The sequence below is a fragment of the Periplaneta americana genome, chromosome 15, assembly GCF_040183065.1.
Source record: "Periplaneta americana isolate PAMFEO1 chromosome 15, P.americana_PAMFEO1_priV1, whole genome shotgun sequence".
Classification (NCBI taxonomy): Eukaryota; Metazoa; Arthropoda; class Insecta; order Blattodea; family Blattidae; genus Periplaneta; species Periplaneta americana.
This window is the reverse complement of record NC_091131.1, coordinates 131,909,710-131,932,768: the sequence shown is the minus strand read 5'-3', so window position 1 is coordinate 131,932,768 and position 23,059 is coordinate 131,909,710. Positions and strand designations below refer to the sequence as shown.

General features: G+C 35.9%; 1 non-coding gene across 1 annotated transcript; it reads left to right on the top strand.

Annotated features, from left to right (window-relative positions):
* Nucleotides 1–5,864: 5,864 nt before the first annotated feature.
* TRNAC-GCA (transfer RNA cysteine (anticodon GCA)) lies at nt 5,865–5,936 on the top strand. Its single transcript has one exon. It is a non-coding gene; the product is annotated as a tRNA-Cys (tRNA).
* Nucleotides 5,937–23,059: the final 17,123 nt, after the last annotated feature.

Below are 23,059 nucleotides of genomic sequence, written 5' to 3'. Positions count from 1 at the left end.
TGTATTCATTTTTCTTAAAGCATTTCAATATTGTCAGGAATTAAAAATTAGTCTGTTCACAAATTTTCAACCTTACATATTATTAACGTCCATTAATTTATACGAGTTTCTTGTGGTTATTCATTAATTATTACAGTTTTATTTTTATTTCATGTAGTTTATAATAATCTTCAGATTTATGAGGTGATTACGAACGACTCTGGACCTACGCTCAAGACAAGGCAGGACCTTGCGTTGACAATAGATTAACTTTCATGCTCTATGCATAACTATAATTACATAATCGTAAATGGTTTCAGTTTATTAAATAATCAATTATCAATACCGTACTTACATGAAATATAATTCACACCAGCGTAAACTGAACACACAATTATAATTTGACAAGTCACACACTAGTCGTTTCCAATCTAAACATGCTCTCAGATATTTGAGTTCACGACGAAGATTGTTGTCTACTAAAATTCCATCGTGGCAGCATAGTGATTAAATTATGAAACAGTCTGTTTCTGATCCGGACATCTGATGATGTTGAAATGCTAGCTAGGTAGACACATGTGATATGTGCATGAATGGCAGTCTTAACAATAGCTGACTCAGTAGACATACTTAGATTCTGTCCAGACTTATTTGTGTCGGTCGTTAATCTTACAGCGATTTATATTTACCTTTACATTTTATTTTGAAATAGTATATTTTAAGATTTTAGAAAGTTTAATTTGCTTAGCTTGGTTTGGCATTTTTGAGGGCTGAAACCGTGCACTTAGACTTGCTTGCGCTCTATACAGGATGCTGAAAAAAGTATTCAATATTTTAGGAGGTGATAATATGCATCAAAACAAGAAAATAATGTTTAATTTGCATCCAGTAAACACTATTTCCCTACTCCTCCGTTATCATAATAATAATAATAATAATCATCATCATCATCATTATCATCATCACCATCCTCACCATTAATTATTTTGAATTAGGCCTTCTCGTCTTTTCCGCTTCAGATTGAACGCTGGTTGAAAGCTGGTCTCTCCACCGCTTCCCATCTTTTCGCCTGAAAATTACGAGTATTTAAAAATATCCTCAGAATAGGGCATTAGTCCCTCATTGAGTGAGTTTCATGGTGGAACTGCTACCTTAAGGCCTCTAAACCTGCCTGCTTTTCTATCTGGGTATGATCCCATAGCCAGAGGATTTCGGTTAGTGAGGAACGGACATTCGCTCTCATTCTCTCCCGTTTGCTATAACCAGAGATTACACTGCCCCGGGGTCCACGAAATGGACGTGAATGTCGGTTTTCCTTACTCAACATATCTAAATTATAATTGTTTTATTTTCCTACATACTTCATTATTTTCTTCATTTATCTGTTCATGTGAACTCTCATATTGATCTTCAACTTTTCATTCTCCTTTTTTTCACCTATGACGTTAAAACCATTCTCCGAAACGTTGTGAATTCATTTACAATTAAGCAATGTAAAAATAATCCAATCTACATCTCTCCTATACAACCCGTCGTTGCTTCTTCCCTCTAGATGCAAAGGTATTTTCTGAAGCCTCGCAGTGCGCGCCTCGCACAAATTCGGCCGGACGAATCTGTCCGAGGCGACGCAGTGAGGCCTCTCTGCGAACCTCCGCAGACCGCGCATCTCGCAGCTGTAGAAACCACTCACTATCTCTAATGCAAAGACGTTTTATAGTTTAATCTAGACTCACTACGAACGCTGTTCCTCGACCAAAAATTGAACACTTTCGCGCATCTCCATCTTGGGGCAGAGAGCCATGTGACTACAATATGTTTACATCACAATTCCGCTTAATTTGAAATAACGTAATAGGTTATTCAGTATTATTGAATGTGTTAGGAGTAAGTGCATATTAATTTAATCAATAGTGTGTGTGTGTATATATAGTGTTTATATAGTTTAAATGAATCGTTCTCCTGTGATATACGTGAAATCACAGTGTAGGCTTACTATTGTGCTACATATGAGGCCTATACATATAGTGTTTATATAGTATTTTAATCATGGTATAAGTGAAACCATCGTGTACTCTTGTGCTGCATACAACCGTACAAATAGTGTTCTTTTATCATTTATTTTCATCGTACTCCTATATAAATTCCGCAAGTGGAATCATGGTGTATAGTTGTGCTGCATACAACTGTACGAATCAACGTAAGAAGGATTCGGAAATTTCTTTTCACAAGTAAGTTAGTTACATATATTGTATTAGGATATTGTAAAATGACTGAGAACAGTAGTACATATTTATTGTGTTAATAGAAGAGAATGTTCTATAGGAGTAAGCGCAAACTTTCTTTTTAGGTTTCCATTGCGAAAGCCTGAGCTTCTCAGTAAATGGTTATCTGCTGTTAAACGCGATAAATTTATACCATCAATTCACCACAGACTTTGTTCAGTTCATTTCATAGAATCTTGTTTCTGGAAGAGTAATGGTAATAAGTTACTGAAACCTGACGCAGTTCCATCAGTTTTTAATTTTCCAGCCCATCTCACAAAGGTAATCACAAAATAAGTTTAAAAGGCCATAGCCTAGTTAGATTTTTGACCTTTAAAATAATGTTTTTTATGTTCATTTATTTGTAACTTATATTGAAGTACGGTACTGAAAGTTACTTATAACATAGATCCACGTCTATATTTTGCAAATCATAATTAAAATTAATTTATTTATGAATCAATAGGTGAGTGCAAAATAAATCTGGTTAAGTATTTTCATACTATCTAGATATGGCCTAGTTACAATATTTTTACATTCTTGCACATATTCGATTTAATAATAACAGTTGATGCATTTCCTTGTTTATTGAAATATTTATTATTAGGCCTAAGCAAAATGCACACAGTGTGCAAGATTAAGTTAATGTCCTAACTCGATTAATTAAATATTTCAGGAACTCCATCGGTACAGATTTGATGAATTGTGTAAATATGAATAGGCCTAATCACGAAGACAAGAATTTTTAATTGACAGTTTTAGCATAACAGCTTAATATTTGTTGTTCACAAAGATGACGATTACTGACTGACAATTCCAGTTTCTTCAATTATTTGCTGTTGTAGACTACTACAGGAATGCAGGTGATTACGTTTCACTGTTTATATTTGTTTTTATCCTTGTTACTCTTTTAGCTTATATTTGGTTGTTTTTCATGGTATAGTAATAAATCTTAGTGTCTTTTGCGGTTGCGTTCTATCAGCATTACTTTTCGTCCGCTCTTTTCACGACCGCAAGATGCACACAATGTGCAAGATTAAGTTAATGTTCTCACTCGGTTATTGAAATATATTTCAGGAAGCCCATCCTACGGATATGATGAATTATGTAAATAGAAATACGCCCAAGTCATAAAGACGACGAAGATTATTGACTGACAGTTGCAGGATTAATATCTTTGATTATTTGATGTTATACCACAAGAATGCAGTTAACTACGTTTTACTATTTATATTTGTCTTTATCCTTGTTACTCTTAGGCTCATGTTTGGTTGTTTTTATGTTGTATAGTAATAAATCTTAGTTTGTTTTACGATTGCTTTCTATCAGCATTGCTTTCCGTCCGCTATCGTCACGGCCCCAAGATGGCGGCGAGCGATCGCTTCAATTTGGGTCCAGTCGTATCTTCTGCGCAGCCGGCAGTGTGGGGACTTGCTCTAATGTAGTCCGGATTTTTGCGAGGCGGGCGTCGCACCTCGCACCTCGCATGCGTTGGTTCAGAAAAACCAAGGCCGGTGCTGCGTGCCATCTTCGCAATGACGCTGCGAGACTTATGGTTTCTCATGCTGCGAGTTTCCGTGGATCAGTTGCTTAGCCCTTGTTAAGTCCAATGGATCTCGCTGCCTTGCTACTTTTTAAAGAAGAAGCCAAAATTATCCAGCATTGTTAGTGGAGAAGACAGTGATATCTTCATTACACTATTTGTCAACGCTATATGTATCTAATTCTAATATTTTTCTTGTGACGAAATTGGATATAGATAAACTGAAGAACGAAGAGAAAGAAGAAAATTTGAAGCAAGTTTTCAAGAGAAAACCACTAAATTAGAATCCTCACTTGAAAATAGTAATAAGTACTGGACTCATTTAAAAAGCTGTAAACCAGGTACAACAAGGCGCCTGCAATTGCTGCTCTCAAGAACCTACAAAACGTTTCCTTAAGAGCGATGATTGCGCTTTATGTTGCTGAAAAGTGAACCTTGTTGGATTTGTATTGCTTGTAGTGTGAACACGTAACATAGGCGCGTTGATATCCCTGCTGTAAACAGATAACAGATTGGTTGGGTCACTGGCTGAAAAAACAAAAACTACCTACTGAAAGATGTACTGGAAGGAATTGTGAACGGAAAAAGAAGTTCGGAGTAGAAGTAATTATCAGATGATACACAACATTAAGATATTTGGAACGTATGTGGAGATTACGAGGAAGGCAGAAAATATGGAAGATTGTATAATGCTGGATTTGCAGTGAAAGTCCTGCCCTTGGGAAGAACACTGTTAATGAATGAATACGGTTTTACTGCTAGATGCACAGATATTTGCGATCAGTAGACTGTCTTTTTCTACTCTTCTTAGGCTATTTAATTTCAATTTTTTTTTTCTAGATACGTTAGTATTTTCCTCATATATCCGTTCTTATGAACCCTCATGTTCGTTTTTCATCTCTTACGTATTTTATATTCCGCTCTTTGCAATCTATCGTTGGTTAGTCAAGTAGAATAGGTGTTTGTAACGACTCCGATGAGTGGACTACCTTTCTCACCTCTTCCTTTTCTCAACTGAAGAGGAAGGTGGAACCAGTCTCCCATAAATTTAAGGACTGAAAAAATGTGAATTTACAATTTTTCTTCACCACCCACCATTGTTTTTCCCCTCTAGATCCAAAGCCATCGTCCACACCTGTGGAGTAACGGGCAGCGCGTCTGGCCGCGAAACCAGGTGGCCCGGGTTCGAATCCCGGTCGGGGCAAGTTACCTGGTTGAGGTTTTTTCCGGGGTTTCCCTCAACCCAATACGAGCAAATGCTGGGTAACTTTCGGTGCTGGACCCCGGACTCATTTCACCGGCATTATCGCCTTCATATCATTCAGACGCTAAATAACCTAGATGTTGATACAGCGTCATAAAATAACCGAATCCAAAGCCATTTGATGAAGCCTCCCAGTGCACGCCTCGCACAAATCCGGCCGCGCGATTCGGTCCGAGACGACGCTGCGAGGCTCTCTACGAAAGTCCGTAGATCGCGCACCTCGCAGCCATAGAAACCACTCACTATCTCTCATGTAGTCCGGATTTGTGTGAAGCGGGCCTCGCACCTCGCACATCCTATGCGTCCGTTCAGAAAAACCAAGGCTTAAAGCCTTTAGTCTCTAGGTACAATAATAAAATTATTATGGTACATCTTCATCAGTATTACATGAATGTTAAACTTCCATGGTTTGTTCTTTAGCAAGGAAGTATATTTTAAAACATTTCAGAGTAACTTACAGCTTCACACCTGTAGGTAATGGAAGTACATCGTATATGGGGAACTCTTTTAATTCGTGGATGCACTGATCAATGATATCGTAGGCCTAATTTTACCTATATTATTTTAATGTACCGAAGTACATATGATATTTCCATGCAGATATTCTGCGTCATCATACGATGAAAGAGTAATGGAATGGAGAAAAATTCTCTCCGACGCCGGGATTTGAACCCGGGTTTTCAGCTCTACGTGCTGATGCTTTATCCACTAAGCCACACCGGATACCACCCCGACGTCAGACAGAATTGTCTCAGATTAAGCTCCAACTCTTGGGTTCCCTTAATCTGAGACAATTCTGTCTGACGCCGGGGTGGTATCCGGTGTAGCTTAGTGGATAAAGCATCAGCACGCAGAGCTGAAAACCCGGGTTCAAATCCCGGCGCCGGAGAGAATTTTTCTCCGTTCCATTACTCTTTCATCGTATGATGACGCAGAATATCTGCATGGAAATATCATATGTACTTCGGTACATAAAATAATATATATGATATGCGTAAATCACTTCGTGATTTAAGACGGCGCTTATTCCGTCGGATCCCGGCCAACTAGTCACTCATAACGAGTGCACCTCAGCACATGTGTGGACTTCGGTCCTACGTTCATAGACATCTATGACGTAGTGCAGAGGGTGGCCACTAGAGGAAACCCAAGAGTTGGAGCTTAATCTGAGACGATTCTATTCGACGCCGGGGTTGTATCCGGTGTGGCTTAGTGGATAAAGCATCAGCACGTAGAGCTGAAAACCCGGGTTCAAATCCCGGCGCCGGAGAGAATTTTTCTCCGTTCCATTACTCTTTCATCGTATGATGACGCAGAATATCTACATGGAAATATCATATGCACTTCGGTACATAAAATAATATATATGATATGCGTAAATCATTTCGTGATTTAAGACGGCGCTTATTCCGTCGGATCCCGGCCAACTAGTCACTCATAACGAGTGCACCTCAGCACGTATGTGGACTTCGATCCTACGTTCATAGACATCTATGACGTAGTCCAGAGGGCGGCCACTAGAGGGAACCCAAGATTTGGAGCTTAATCTGAGACAATTCTGTCTGACGCCGGCGTGGTATCCGGTGTGGCTTAGTGGACAAAGCATCAGCACGCAGAACCCGGGTTCAAATCCCGGCGCCGGAGAGAATTTTTCTCCGTTCCATTACTCTTTCATCGCTAATTTTACCTCGTCGTTCTTAAATTCAGTAGGAATTCATTGATAATCGTCCGAAACATTTTTAAATTGATAGACTTTAGTCAGGTTCTCGGGCTGAAGTTTCTGATGGATTGTTGATGCAGAATTTGTGTTTACTGTTTTCCTCCGACGAGTTTATCGCTGGGACCTGAGGTTTTCTTGCCATCGGTGCGGGGGAGTTGCAGGTGTTACTACAGCCAAGTCGAGCCGAGCGGAGTGGGAAGTAGGCCTATTAATCGTCCAAAAATATGTAGTCTTCAGTTTGTAGTAGTGTGTGAATATTTCATATACATATTGTTTATCTAGGCCTATATGGTTTTGTTATTAATATATTAAATATATTGTTGCAAATTTTGCTCAAACATCTTCCTGATGTTAGCTATGTTAATATTATATGAATGATTCATATTAAATATTTCACCGTTACAAGCCATTTTTAAGGAAACGTGCTGTGGAAAAGTTTTTGGTTTTATTCTATTTGAATTTTAGAATATGTGAGATTGGTATTGTGAAAAACAGATTCCTATAATGTCATGCGAAAATCATTTGTTGGTGATATCTTAAAATACAAATCAAGTAGCTTTAATTCTCAAGTGAGTTCAGCAGTACAGTATATTTAAATTGATTACTTTACAAATTTAATTCAATTCTACTAATCACTAAATTGTATAGTATAATTCTTCTTTTAATATATATTATTGTAGTTGTATTAAGATTTTTAAAATTTATTTTATGTTATTTGTATTTCTGGTGGTGTGATGGCCTTAACTTCACCTGAATAAATAAATAAATAAATAAATAAATAAATAAATAAATAAATAAATAATAAATAAATAAATAATAAATAAAATTTTCTACAATACTTTCCTTCTCTGAACACGGAAGTGCGAACTGTTGTATCTCTAACTCGCCAAAAATACATTAGAAAACTAATAGGCATACTGCTCTCGTAAATCGGGCGAATGTTTTCAGTATGATTGTACTTCCTTCCAGACTGCCGCTGTCACTGTTCTCTCCCACTGCAGTACCGCGCTAGACTAGTCGGAACCGCATTCCTCCCAGCACTAAACTCCTCAGAGGATGACAGTAGTTGGTTCGTGTAACGGTCAGTATAGAACCGCAGACGATAGAGATCCGTTAAAGAGGTTGTTGTTTGTTGTTTAGTCAACTGTCCGAAGACAGGTCTGGACCCCACAAGTGACACCAACAAGACATTACTCATGAGCGAACTAGGCCAGGTCAGTTCCCTTCCCCCTTCATTGCATACATCGCTGACTAGTTACATATTACAGTAATCAGACTTGAGATGTATACAAACAATATATTGTTCTTCCTCTGACACATATCGTCAAGTGAGATGTAGATACTGCCTGATAATAGTTGTACAGCTGTCAAAAGGAAAAGTGGCCGCTCTCTAGAAACTAAGATCCTTTCGGGTATCTTCGCTACAATTCGGAGACAAGCTATATTACATATTGTTGGACTACGTTGCCTGATATATACAGTTATAATTAAAGTGATCTGCGGATTACTATTGTAATGTAATGATAGCGTTCCGGGTTGGTATTCGTGAGGTCGTGCGTTCGAACACAACATAGTGCTTTTATGTTCCTTGTTTTTAAGAGAGAGAAAATATAATTGCTCCTGTCTCTTTTATGATTGTTTTAGTAATTAACATCAGGTTCATGAATGCATTATACCATGACGTGATCATTATTTATTATGACATAATGGCTGCAAGTGAAAAGAAAGAAAGATTTTATTCTCAATAAAAATATCTTTCGTGGCATAAACAAAACAAATTTACTGGCGTCTGCCTTAGAAAATTCAAACAGTTAAAAGTTAAAACAACAAAACAAAAAGCCACAATTCAATATTTAGTCCATCTTTCTCCCATCTCGATCACATCTTTCACTCGAGTGAGCATGGAACTGACTAGTCTTTTCAAATAGCGACTGTTCTCACCCACGACATCCCAGGCATCCTGGACGAGCTCCCACGAATTATTTTGGAAGGGGATTGGACCAATTTTTCCGCATATGCTTCTTTACTTGTGCCCCCGTAGCTCAGTCGGAAGAACGTCGCAATTTAGATGTGAACGTCTCAGATTCAAATCCTCATCACGCCTTTTGACTGCATTGTGTTACAGGATAGTAGGCCTATGATGTAATAATACTGCATAAGAAGAAAAAAAAGTAACACTTGCATTATACAGCTGTAGCCTATTGTTCAAAACCTAAAATTAAATTTATATTTTTTATATCGCTAAAAACGATAAGAGAATATAAATGAAAACTTGAATATTATTTATATTGCTAAAGAACGATAACAGAATATAAATGATACTTGAATATTATTTATATCGCTAAAGAATGATAACAAAAAGCAAATGATAATTGATATTATTTATATTGCTAAAGAACGATAACAAAATAGAAATGATAATTTGAATATTATTTATATCGCTAAGAAACGATAACAGAATATAAATGATAACTTGAATTTTATTTATGACTCTAAAGAACGATAACAGAATATAAATGATAAATTGAATATTATTTATATCGCTAAAGAACGATAACTGAATATACAATGAATGATAACCTGAATAGGCCTATTATTTATATCGCGACAGAACGATAACAGAATACAAATGATAACTTGAATGCTATTTGTATCGCTAATGAACGATAACAGAATACAAATGATAACTTGAATATTATTGGTAATTTTAAAGATGCGATGGAAAGATCTCTTTCCGAAATGAGAGTATTTAACCAAAATTATTCTCTTATCTCCTCTATCTCTTTCTTCTCTACTTACTTTCTTTCCTTTATTCCTATCTTTCTCTTCTCTCGTTTTCTTTTCTTCGTCTTTACATATTTCAAATACGACCTACAATTACACTCTGATTATATAATATATATCAGCTACATTACAAAACAATAGATAGCAGTAGGCCTATACGTAGTACCAAATAGTTCGAGAGCTTATAAATTCCTACTTATTGATAGTACTGTTAGTAGCAGACATTACTTCCATGAATACGTGTACTGTGGTAAAAACTATCGCATCGGTACTAGTGAAGGTGTGCAACATGTTCAAGAAATACAACACAAGCTAACGTGGATACTACATATAATATCATCATTAGGTACTAAAGAAAATAGAATTTTGTCTTATAGAGAATATAATTTACTTCCATTGGAAGAACCAAAAAATTGTGTCCATAGTGAAAAACAAGTGAAATATAAAACTTATAAAAGATCATAAAAAAGTTTCGTTTCGAATTATAGTGTAGTGAATGTAAGAAAATGACTGCTATTACAAATAATGCTTGGTTCGAAGACTGTACATTTTCAGTTCTACAAAACATCGTGCTTAATAATGTTGGCTTCATGGAATTACTTCACAAATTGTTAGTAGTGAAACTAATCTAAGCATAGTTAAAGTTTATACTAGTGAAGGTATAGTCGAAGTGCATGTTTCATAAAACAGATTGATGAGTAGGACATAATTATATACGCTTAATTTAATGGCATTAACTCCATAAATATGTAATAAAATCGTCAATTAAAAAAAAAAACATTATGGCGGTACAGTTGTCAAAAGAAAAAGTGGCCGCTCTCCTGAAACAAAGTTCTCTTCGGGTATCTTCCCTACAATTCGGAGACAGGCGATGTTACATGTTGTTGGACCACGTTGTCTGATATCTACAGTTATAATTTAAGTATTCTGCGTGTTATTCAATAGCGTAATGGTAGCGTTCAGGCCTCTTATTCGTGAGGCCCTGCGGTCGACTACAACCTCGTGCTTTTTATTTATTTTTTTTTTCTGTTTTTGAGAGAGACAAACTATACATAATGGCTCCTTTCTCTTTTAAGATTATTTTAGTAATTAACACCAGGTTCATTAATATATTATGCCATGGCTTTATCATTATGATATTGTGGCTGCAAATGGAAAGAAAAAAGATTTTATTCTCAATAAAAATATCTTTCGTGGCATAAACAAAACAAATTTACTGGCGTCGGCCTTAAAACATTCAAACAATTAAGCGTTCAAAAAACAAAACAAATAGTCACAATTCAATATTTAGTCTATCTTCCTCTTATCTCGATCATCTTGCAGTCGAGTGGGCATGGAATCGACTAGTCTTTGCAAATAGCGACTGTTCTTAGACACGATATTCCAGGCATTCTGAACATACATACATAAGTGTTCTGCCCATGGGCAGGTCTTTCATTGCAAAACCAACAATCTCCAATCTTTCCTATTTTCTGCCTTCCTCTTAGTCTCCGCATATGATCCACGTATCCTAATGTCGTCTATTATTCTTTTCAACCAGAGACCCAACCAATTCCTTTTTATCTTTCTAATCAGTTTCAGCATCATTCTTTCTTCACCCACTTTTTCAAACACAATTTTATTTCTTATTCTGTCTGTCCACTTCACACGCACCGTTCTTCTCCACATCCACATTTCAAATGCTTCTATTCATTTCTCTTCATTTCGTCGTAATGTCCATGTTCCTTCCCCATACAATGCCACACTCCACACAAAGCACTTCACTAGTCTCTTCCTTAGTTCTTTTTTCAGAGGTCCGCAGAAGATCCTTCTTCTTCTATTAAAAAACTTTCTTTTTTCATGTTTGCAGTTTTTCTTGGGAAGGACAGGCCTAAATGCGGTAACATCCCGTTGCTTACCACACACCACTATCTCTTTCGCAACTTATTAAATTCCAGGGGGCCCAAGAGTGGAGATGAGGAGAGTGGATTTGACTAATTGTGCCCTCCGGACTTCAGCGAAAGTCGCGGCAAGGGTTAAATATTAATTCTATCAGGATGTTTGACCCGATCAGAGACCGGGAAATCTCAATTAGCCTTTGCCCCCCGCATCCTGGACTAGCTTCTACGAATCATCAGAAAATCTTAGAGTGTGATTGGGCCAATGTTTCCGAAAATGTTTCCACACTTTGCCCTCTTAGCTCGGATTTTAGATGTCAACGTCTCAGGTTCAATTCCTCGTTACTCCTTTTCATTTTATTGTGTTTCAAGATAGTATAATGTAATAATACAAAAAGAAAAACTAATACTAGTATTATGCAACTGGATTTTTCCAAACCTAATATTAAATTTATGTTATTTATATCGCTAAAGAACGATTACAATATAAATAACTTGAATATTATTTATACTGGATCACTAAAGAACGATAACAGAATATAAATGATAAATATCGGTTTGTTTAATTAATATAAGATATTATATAATACGTATTTAATTATCTAAATAAATAACCTATTTTACAAAGAAAGATGTTTATTTGTGTTATAATAATTACAGATTATTTATATTGCGAAAGAACAATAACAATATAAATAACTTGAATATTATTTTATAATGCTAATGAAGGAAAACAGAATATAAATGATAACTTGAATATTATTTATATCGCTAAAGAACGATAACAGAATATAAAAAACGTGAATATTATTCATATCGGAATTTCACAGATTTATTACAGATGTATTTAAGAAATTGTAGAAGAATAGTAATTAGTAACAGTGTTCTATTTATTCTTCTTGGAGCCAAATTTGTAACTTTTAAAAGTGTGGTTACTATGTTGAAATGTATGTGTTGTAACAGATGCTTGATTTGTTATGTATGTGAGTCAGTTATGGGATGCTTGATGTCGTCGCAATGTCGTAATTATAGTTTGATTGTGTTTGTGTGACTATTGTGTATTAATTTATGATGTATGGTATGGAAAGCTGCATATTTGTGTTATAGAAGTGTTACGTTTGTGTGTTGTTAATGTTTTTGTATGTTTCAAATTGATACCTGATATTTGTTTTGCAATTGTAATGCCTAATTTACGGATTGTTTATGTTTTGTTTACATCGCGTAAGCTAATTTAATTTTCTTTTCCATTTCTCTTTATGCTTATCTTTTTTGTGTATGAAACTATATCCCTAACATACATATGTAAAATAGGGCTATCCCCCATTGGAGCTACAATAATTATTATTATTATTCAAATCGTTATAAAACGATAACAGAATACAAACGATGACTTGAATTTTATTCATATCTCTAAAGAACGATAACAAAATATAAATAACGTGATATCCATAAAGAACGATAACTGGATATAAATGATAATTTGAATAGCATTTACATCGCTAAAGAACGATTAAAAAATAAAATGAAAACTTGAAGAAGGCCCGAACCCACAACCTTTGAATCATTAAACAAGCACTCTACCGCTGGTCTACGAGGCGCAGATATGGAACACTTTCATAGTTACGGAACTGCTTGTACAAGCACATGCATCGTGTAACATCGCCGCGATCCGAAGTGGGCTTTGAAAATATTCGCTGTTCACGAGTGCGGCCACTTCTTTTCTGACAGCTGTACATAGCTGTTATAACCCTCTGACGTCATCTATGATATTATGATCATCCATTGTATCTTTAAAATTACCATATTATTTATATCGCTAACGAACGATAATAAAATAAAATGACAACTTGAACAAGGCTCGAACTCGAATCTTTAAGCGAACACTCTACCGCTGCTCTACGAGACGCAGATATTGAATTACTCCTGCTTAAACACCATAGTTCTGAAATTGCTTCTGTAACTGCATGCATCGTGTAACATCACCGTAATCACGAGTGCGGCCACTTTTTTTTTTTTTTTTGACATCTGTACATATCAGCCGGAACCTCAATCAGAGATGTTAAAGAGGTTAATACAAAATAAATAATGTGTTGGAATGCCGTTGATAATGGTTGCTCTACTACTTCTTGATGCGCAACAACATAATCTTGATATTTCTTCGATATACATGGTGCGTTTCCCTGACCTTGTGGTCAGCATGACACAAAGTCACTGCAGGCACGTCAGAGGATAAGTACAAAACAAGGAACAAATACTCAGTCCCTTGAAATGGGGATAGATATCCGCCCACATAAGAAATTTAATCACCGACTACTTGGTTTGGAAAGCGCACGCGCTATCCACTGAGCCATGGCGGCCGAATGGTAATGAACTATATTGTCAGAATGTTAAAATGCGCATCAAAATTAAATGATGATGGAGATGATGATGATGATGATGATGATGATGATTATTATTATTATTATTATTATTATTATTATTATTATTATTATTATTATTAAGGGAAGTCGAGGGAATATGGGCACCTTAGTGCTATTTCAGGTGCAATATCTCTCGACTTTTTCTAACAATTAATTTTACAGCTGGGATATGTTTCTTAACAATTTAGCTATATTATATAAGCATCCTGACCCGCTTACTCCTAAACGGATGCAAGTAAAACTGGAAAATGCAAGTTAATGTGTTTTGCCAAATGTCCCCGATTGTGGGGGTAAAATGGGCATTAATGATGTGAATCACAATCAACTGAAAGAAATGAAAACACACGTAAGTATAACGGTATTAACTATATTATATAGGCCTATTGCATTCCAATTTTTTATGGTTATTGCGTAACGCTTTTAGCAAATGATATGACTCTTTGGCGATGAATGACGTTTGGAGATTCTAAGACATTTGAATCAGTGGAAGGAACTGTATGAATTGTAGGTTTGTCACCTGATGCTGCAGTGCCAATGTAAGCATAATCAGGAATGACACTCATGTGCAGTGGAAAAGGGCCTGAAGGTCGGAAGACATTTACAGCCAAACATACATTGACACATCTGTTCCATGCTTCTTTGACAATGGAAGCAAACTTCGTAAAAGGTCTCCTATGTTGCCTGAAGAAAGCTGTAACACACTGTTGTAAGCTTTCTTCAGAGGACCAAACAGACCCCTATCTGCTGATTGAAGTCAGGCTGTGGTGTGTGGAGGAAGGCAAAACATCCATAATCCGTTTTGTACTGCAAAGTTAAGAAATTCAGAATAACAACTATGTGAATCACGTCCATCTATTATCAAAATTGCAGGTTCATGCTTACTGATGTTGAAATAAGCAACGAAGTTCTTGATATTGAGAAAAATATACGAGATGTGATCATTAAATTCTAAGATTGTGTCTGCTGTAGGCGAAGGGATCACGTGATGACACGCGTGCACAGCAGTGACACTAGACGATCTTGAAGAGACGCGACACAAAGTTTCGAAGCACTATCTTCATTGAGATCTGTGTTACACAAGGTTTTGTTAGCACGTGCTTCCACGCATTTGCGAAATCACGATGGACTCGAAACTGGAACAGAGAGCCAACGTCAAATTCTTTGGGAAATCGGCAACCGTAATCCATGGAATGTTGAAGCAAGGCTACGGGAATGAAGCAGTGAGTCAGGCGAGGTGTTTTGAATAGCATTCGCGTTTCAGAAATGGCAGAACATCGCTGAAGGACGACTAGAGGCCAGATCGACCACACACGTGCAACATTGCCGAAAATGTCGAAAAAATTCGACAAATTGTGCATAATGATCTTCATGTCCATTTTGAATATGACCGACCACAACTCTGGACAAAGAACAAATGGATGCTCCATGACGACACTGCGCCAGCTCACAGAGCTCTCGCAACACTCCAATTTTGCACCCGTAATAAGATGGTTGTCATACCTCACCCGCCGTATTCATCAGATGTGGCCACGTGCGACTTTTTTCTTTTGTTTCCGAATGTGTAAGTTAAGCTAAAGGGTCACCGTTTAGGCACTATGGAGGAGATCCAACGCGAATCGCAGAAGGTGCTTGACAGGCTTCAAAAACACGACTTCAAGGAGGCATTCCCAAAATGGTAGACACGTTGAGATCAGTGTATAGCTGCCCAAGTGGACTAGCTTGAAGGGGATGGCAGCCAAATTTAAATGAGGTAATTTTATTTCCACTTATGGGACAGGTCTCGGAATTTAATGATCACACCTCGTATTTCCGTTAATGTTCGCAGACTGCTTTTTGAAGTACACCTTACTGAGAGCAGGCAGTGTTCTTTCAGTCATTATTGTCGTCACTCCTTTTATAATGATATCTTGGATGAAAGTGTTTCCTGCTACACAAAGGTAATGGTTTCTCCCTTTTCTTTAGGATAAATGCAATGCACCACTTTGTGTTCTTTGGGTGCAATGACATCTTTCGCTCTTGTAATCATTTGTAGGCCATTTTCATCAAGATTGAAGAGTCATTTTTATGAAGTGTAATGAACGTCTGACGCAATAGAACGGCAGTTCAAGATGTGTATTGTGTATGTATAGGGTAAATTAGGATCTGTTGGACAGTCGGGCATGTTGGACACTTTGTACTTTAACGTGTTACCTCGCCACTTGTGGGCACCACATTCTGCTAGAAATCAATGACGGAAGTAGCCCCACCCGACTGTCCAACAGACCCTAATTTACCTTACTATTAGATTTTAACTATTTTCTAAAGTTAATGTGTAATCTATTGCATATAACATATTATCTAAAATAAGTATTGTGAAATTTTAGAATAGTTGGAAGTCAATACTCACGTTTTAGATGGCTGTTTTAACAACAATACGAGACAATACTGCACAGCGCGCTTCCCACAGCAACCATTACGATACTCTCACTTTATACTAACCGTTATTAGCGAAGAAACATAATTCGTTGCAAGAGTTTCGACATGAAAACATAATATTGCTCATATTCCCCAAGTGCCCATATTCACCCGAATTCCCCTATTATTATTATTATTATTATTATTATTATTATTATTATTATTATTATTATTATTATTATTGTTACTATATTATGTTATATTTAAGACAATAAAAATAACTGCTGAGCCATTTATACCCGAACCCACACTTTCTGAAGTCGAAATTGCGATAGAAGATCTGAAAAAGTATAAGTCTTCAGGTATCGATCAAACTCAAGCAGAATTATTATAAGAAGGTGAAAACGCTTTATCTAGTGAAATTGAGGGGTTATGTGGACTAACAACCTAAGTGACTTTAAGTCGTTATTCCGTAGAGCACATTTTCCGACACCCTCCTGTGTGCTTTATATTGTAACAAAATATTGTTCCTCTACCTTATTCCTAGAGGGCAGCAGAAGCAGCGTTGTATGAGTATGCGAAAGATCCGTCATCCTGTAGCTGGTTCTTTCTGAATGTCTAGCGGCCCGACTGGTAACGTGCGTTGTGTCTGTTCAGTGTAAGCACAAATGGAGACTGATTCTGACAATGAAAGTGGTGGTGCGTGTGGAGGTACTACATCCACGAGAGGTGTGAAAAGAAAAATAAGGAAAAGTAATTGGAAAAAGGAAAGTGCAAAGAAGAAACGCAATTCTGATAAAAGTTATATTTCAAGGAGCGGTAAAACAATACCCGCTAAACGATATGCTGTTGTGAAAACATGTTGTAAATTGAATTGTGCAGATAAATTCACTCATTTTTGTCAGCAGAGACTTTTCAGTGGATTTTTTTTTGTTTTAGTAGGTTATTTTACGACGCTTTATCAACATCTACCCAGCATTTGCTCATATTGAGTTGAGGGAAAACCCCAGACAAAACCTCATCCAGGTAACTTGCCCCGACCGGAATCGAACCCGGGCCACCTGGTTTCGCGGATAGACGCGCAAACCGTTACTCCACAGGTGTGGAACTTTTCAGTGGATTTTGGAGAATTGAGGAAAAGCAACTGCAGGACACAATGTTGTTAGGTTATACTGAAAAAAATATATATATCTTTCCGGAACACAAGGAAACCTACATCTGGAAGAAATCGTGAGTATTCATTTGTATACAACGTGAAATTAGAGGGCACTAATGTCACTGTATGTACAGGATTTTTGCTGAAAGTGTTGCAAATTACAGAAGGCCGTATGAAAACATGTCGGCAAGCTTTGAAAGTGGGGGCTGTTACTACAACTGAAAATCGTGGAAAATACACAAATCGACCAAGGATGATTGATCAAGAAATATGGGATATGGTAAACGTACACTGGAGTTTATTCCCTTCTAAGACGTCAAATTATGCAAGACGCAGATCTGCTAGACGGTACTTTGATGGTCCCACGTTAAATGTTGTCACTTTATTTAAGTCCTTCCAGCAATATTACTTTGAACAAAAAGAAAAAACTTTGTCAATGAAATATCAAACTTATCATCAATTCTTCAGAGAAAACAGCTGTTACAGTTTCAGAAAACCAAAATCCGATATTTGTGACTACTGTAGGGAAACTGCTTATGTTAAACGTGAATCCCAATGATCGAAGGAAAACCGACTGTGATATTCATCTTAGAAATATTCAGAAGTACAACAGTCTTAAACAGGAATATCTTGAAAAAGTGAAGAATTGTGCGACTGAAGATACTGATACTCTCGTACTAGAATTTGATTTTAGTCAAAATTTGGCTATTCCGACGCTTAATGTAACACCGCAGTTCTGTAAGCGACACATGTGGATGTATGTTTTTAACAGCTATTGTCATAATAATGTCTCAAGTAAATTTTATTGTTTGTTTGAGTGCGAGGCAAAAAATAATCCCAATTCATTATGTTTTTTCCTATATGACTTTCTTACACATAAACTACAAGTGTTGCACAATGTGAAAAAGTGTTATACTATTTTCAGATTCGTGTGGTGGCAAAAACAAAAACATTACAGTTGTGAACTTTGTGCTTAGCCATATTTTCCCTGTTCATGGACATTCCTACAGTCAAAACGACAGGAATTTGGAATGTATGGACAGGTACTGAAAAGGGATGAAACCATTGAACATCCTAACCAGTATGTAAATATCATGACCGAGTGCCGCACAAAGCCAAGTCCATTTTCGGCAATGATGTCATCAGATATCATTGAAGAACTCATTAGGACTAAGGTCGTTGTTTCTCAAGAAACCTACTGGAAAAGGAAAAGTATTTAGAATTCAGAAATATGTGATTCTGAAGTACACTCCAAGCTGTTTCGCACCCTCTGAGTCACACACTGGTGTGTTTCAACCCTACAACCTCTTCCAGAAAAAAAAAATATAATTTCGTTTCAGACAAATGTAACTTAAATCTTGTGAAGGCCACTGTACCTGGACTAAAGAATGAAAAGATTGCAGGTGCCATGTACTTGTTGAAATTCATGACAAACGATAATGCAATGTGCTACAGGGAATTCTAGATAGATATAGACCTACTCAGATTCAAACGAGTAGTGATGGATCTGAAGTCACCGATGAAGATGAATGAAAACTATGTTTGTTATGTACATTAAATTTCAAGTTTAAAAACACAAAACTTCTTATTTAATATCTTAAGGATGTATAAACAAAGATAAACATAGTTCAAATATTAATATGCCTTTAATTTAACTTATATAATGAAATCATTAATTAATTTTGTATATGTTATTTAGCAGAGAATAGTACGAAAGGATAGAGATTATTTATGCATTTGTGTTAATGTGCAATAAAGTACAAAGTTAACAGAAGTGTTTCATTCTTATGTTACATAATATTCTCCGATAGAAACCATTTATTGATGTTCTGTGGACTAACAACTTAAAAGGAAGTCGCTATTAACATTTTTTAAAATATTGTAGTTCAATAATAGCCATTAGTTGGTTATATTTTTCTATTTAAGGAATGCTATATTGATAATACATATTTTAAAAGTTTGATGGAATATCCTAGGAAGACACAAAAAGTAATACCGTAATTTTCAACTTCAGTTTACTCAAAAGTATGGTTTTGCACTTAAGCTGTTAGTCCACGTAACCGCTTAATTTATAAGCTTCTACATGCTATTTGGGAAAATGAAATTTTACCAGAACGTGAGAGGAATCCCTAATTGTACCTATCTTTAAGAAGGGGGGGAAAGACTAACTGCAGTAACTTTCTAGGAATATCACATTTATTGACGTCATACAAAAGTTCGTCCAATATTCTTTTGAGAAGATTAACTCCTTATGCAGATGAAATTATTGGGGATCATCAAGGTGGTTTTAGGCGTAATAGATCAACTATTGATCAGATTTTTTTTTGTATTCGACAGATTTTAGAGGAAAATTAGGAGTATAAGGGCCCAATACATCAATTATTCGAAGATTTCAAGAAAGGCATATGACTCGGCTAAGAGAGAAGTTTTATATAATATTCTTATTGAATTTGGTATTTACAAGAAACTAGTTCGATTAATTAAAATGTTTTTCAGTGAAACATACAATAGAGTCCGAATAGGTAGGCGAGTTTCTTTCTGACGCTTTTCCAATTCACCTTTACTTTTTAATTTTGGTCTAGAATAAGCCATTAGGAAAATCTAGGAAAAAGAGAGCGTTTGCAATTGAACGGGTTACATCAAATACTTGTTTATGCGGATGACGCGAATATGTTAGGATAAAATTTACAAACGATTAGGGAAGACACGGGAATTGTATGTGAAGCAAGTAAGGAAATAGGTTTGGAAGTAAATCTCGAAAAAAACGAAGTATATGATTATGTCTCGTGATCAGAATATAGTACAAAATGAAAATATAAAAACTGGAAATTTATCCTTTGAGGAAGTGGAAAAATTCATTTACCTTGAAGCAACAATAACAAATTTAAATGACACTCAAGAAGAAATTAAACGCAGAATAAATGTGGAAAATGCATTTTATTAGTCGTTTGAGAAGTTTTTGTGATCCAGTCTACTCTCGAAAACGCTGAAAGTTAGTATTTTTATAAAACAATTATTTTACCGGTTGTTCTGTATGGTCGTGAAACTTGGACTATCACTTTCAGAGAGGAACAGAAGTTAAGGGGTGTTCCAGAATAAGGTGCTTAAGAAAATATTTGGAGTTAAGAGGGATGAAGTTCCAGGAGAATGGAAAAAGTTACACAACGTAGAACTGCACGCGTTGTATTATTCACCGGACATATTAGAGTCATTCCACATCAAATCGCACAAAATTATACAAATTTTGACCTTCATATTTCTGATTGCGTTTATATTTTTTTTACCAACTCTATGGATCTAATAAACCAACAAGTGTATTTTTATTTCCTCCTAAGTCCACATGTTTTTAAAATATTACATGCTAAAATTCGTTAAAAATGTCGCACAACGCAACATTTAAAGCATCATATTTCTGACGATATTGATGTTAAAAATAAAAAAAAATGCATTTAAAAGCTTAAAGTACTGTCTTTTATTAAATATTTACTAACTAATTTTAATATAATTATTACAAATATTTTTTTATAATTCAAAATCTAAACAAATTCTTACTAGGTGCACTGAAGTATTCTTAATAATTCCAGAAAAAATCAGATTGGGATCTCCAATAGTTTAATGGAAATTTAATTACTTACGACACAATGTGTAGCGGTCGGTGCAGCAGCAGTAGACGGGAAGCGTTAAAGCGCGCTGGGAGGTTTATCGGCGCTGGATGATTGCTGAACGTTGCAACATTACACCCAGTACGGATGAAGTCACTCGAGGAAACGCTGCTAATTTACTTATTATGATATCTTCAAATATTTGTACATTATGCTTTTTAAATGTTTCTTTTCATTCACACTTTAAATTTTCATTCGCCTACCTTCTTTCTTGAAAGAAAATTGTTTTACTAAATCTTCAGTTTTTGACAACGGAATGAAAGAATGTAATTTTAATATACCGGTTATTGGTTTTAGATTATGGTATCTGGCCTGCAAATTTTCAGTGTGGTTATTGTGCTTATTCAATGGACAAAATATAAATGACACGTTAGAAATGTTTTCTGTGACCAATCAAACAGTTTTTTTTTTTTTTTTTGGTGTTGTTATAGGATCTTGTATAGGGTGATTCTCGTGGCCTTTACCATGCGACGTTGCAAAGAAGTATCATTCAGCAATAATTCCATAATCGTCTTCATGTAAGCAATTGAATTCTTGCTTTAAGAAAGTGATTGCTTCGGATTGAAAAAAGTGAAAGGAATCGGTGTCATGTTTCATGGTTTCTGAGATGACAATACTTTTGTGACGAATTTCTGTATCTCCTTTGAAATATACACGAAAGGATGTATTGTGGCTTGGCATATGTTCCAATGCACACCTTGTACTGAATCTTGTATTACAAATGAATAATTTTCAGAAAAGTCTGCAATAACTATGTAATTTTCAGGTTGTACATATCTTTGCATTCCGTCAAAAATAAAATATGGCAGACTTTTGAAGGGATGTCGATGCATCTTCTACATGAAAAACTTTACATGCTAGGGAGCCTTTTAATTTTTGAAACTTTTCACGGGGGTATCGTTTTTGTTGTAGCTTTCTTTTCTTGATAGGCGATTCTATTGACATCAAACTCTTGTTTAATTCCTCAACATTAGTGATTTCTAGCACTGTATCCATAGAACTGCTAGAAGAAGAACTGGGATAATCACTTTCTCTGTCCGCACTTTCATTTGATTCATGTTTATTAATATCACAAGAACTACCGGCTTCACATATAATTTCACCTGACCTATCCGGAAATTGATTGATTTTTACGGAACGAATCACATATTTGCACATTCAAAGACTCCTTTAAATTGAGCTTTATTAATTAGTCGCGACTTACGCGTCTTAGTGTACTTTTCTTTTTAAAAGCGTGATTAGGAAGGTAAATGGATTTAAACACTTGTTATATATTACGCGATCTTTACCATCACTCATGTTGTATAGAAGTCACGTCACTCCGTGAAATTCAAACCCAAACTGATTACTTTTTTGTCTTCTATATTTTGTCTCCTGCCATTTGTTTACTGCCATAAAGTTCCCATAAAGTTTACTGCCTTACCCAGCCTTGCTATCATCAAACACGTGGCTATATTACAGTATAAACATACAGCACTGTGAAGGGCTTCCCCTCTTAGCTGAGCTGACAATAATAAAATAACTTTAGATAAGATATTTACTGTTCCTTAAGGTATTAATCATTTGATGATTAGTATGGTGACATCAGATGCAACAAAGGATTTCGTAAAACTTTCCTCGGGCAGCCTTCTAGCCTATGGCTGCAAGCTGTTCATTATCTGGGCATCGCGAGCGCGTACATGCCTCCAGAAAATAAATTGTTACAAATGTATGGGTGCCGATCCCATATTTATAAATGCAGCAGTTTACAGATAATACATCAGCGAACAAGTCTATATATTTTTTATATTTTTAACTTGGCTATTTAATATAGTAATTTTGCTTTGAAAAAGAAATGATTAAAAAAATAGGCCAAATTTTAAATTCATTTGAGCTAGGCCTAAAGTAATAAAAAGCGTTGTATTTAGTCTTTCAAATGCACCAAACCGAAAATCTCAATTATATGTAGATACAGAGTTCAAAGTGAGTTTATGTAATAGTGCGCGCATAATTTGCGTAA